Source organism: Pygoscelis adeliae, unplaced genomic scaffold, assembly GCF_000699105.1.
Source record: "Pygoscelis adeliae isolate BGI_AS28 unplaced genomic scaffold, ASM69910v1 Scaffold467, whole genome shotgun sequence".
NCBI lineage: Eukaryota > Metazoa > Chordata > Aves > Sphenisciformes > Spheniscidae > Pygoscelis > Pygoscelis adeliae.
The window spans coordinates 647,637-648,370 of record NW_008825253.1 but is presented as its reverse complement, the minus strand read 5'-3'; positions in this window follow the sequence as shown (position 1 = coordinate 648,370).

Here is a 734-nt window from a genome sequence, read left to right as displayed (position 1 = left end):
CAAGACAAGCCTCTCTCTGCCCAGCTGTCCTGCCTGGCCAGGCTGCTCGCTGCCAAGAACCTGACGGCCGATTTCGGCAGGTACCCGCCAGACCTGCTGCTCTTCTTTGCGTGAGTATCGAGGGCAGCACGCAGCTGCGGTTCTGGTGCCGAATCACGCCATGGGGCACGCGGGAGCTCTGCGTGGGAGAAGAGTATTACAAAAATTGCCCGCATCTGCGGGCACCTTCAGACCCGCACGGGGCATTTCCAGCCCTGCAGACCCCCTGGTCCTCTCCTCACCCCACTCCTCTCTGAGGCTGGGGCCACGCTGGCCACGGCATGGGGTGCATGGGGTCGGGCAACCCCCATTCCGAGACATCCTCCCCAGGGTAAGAGGAGACCCCCCAGCTCTGTGCAACTCGGCAGCTCATTGCTCAGAAGGGAGCAACAGTTTAAAACTACTTTCCCCATGCCCACAAAAAGCAACATTAAAGATCTCCTGCCCAGACACGAGGAGCCCTTTGCCCCATCCCTCCCCGCCGTGCTGACTCTTGCTCCCCGCAGCTCGGCTGAGGTGCGCAGTGGGACCTGCAAAGCATTTTACGCCCGAGCTTCCCGTGGGAACCTGGACCTGCTGCCCAGGGGCTCGGCCCAGCGGACGGGGCTGCTGCGTGGGGCGCTGACCTGCCTGGTGAGTGGGGGCCGAGCCGGGGGGTGGCCAGGGTCCCCCGTACCCCGCACCGGCATTTGTAC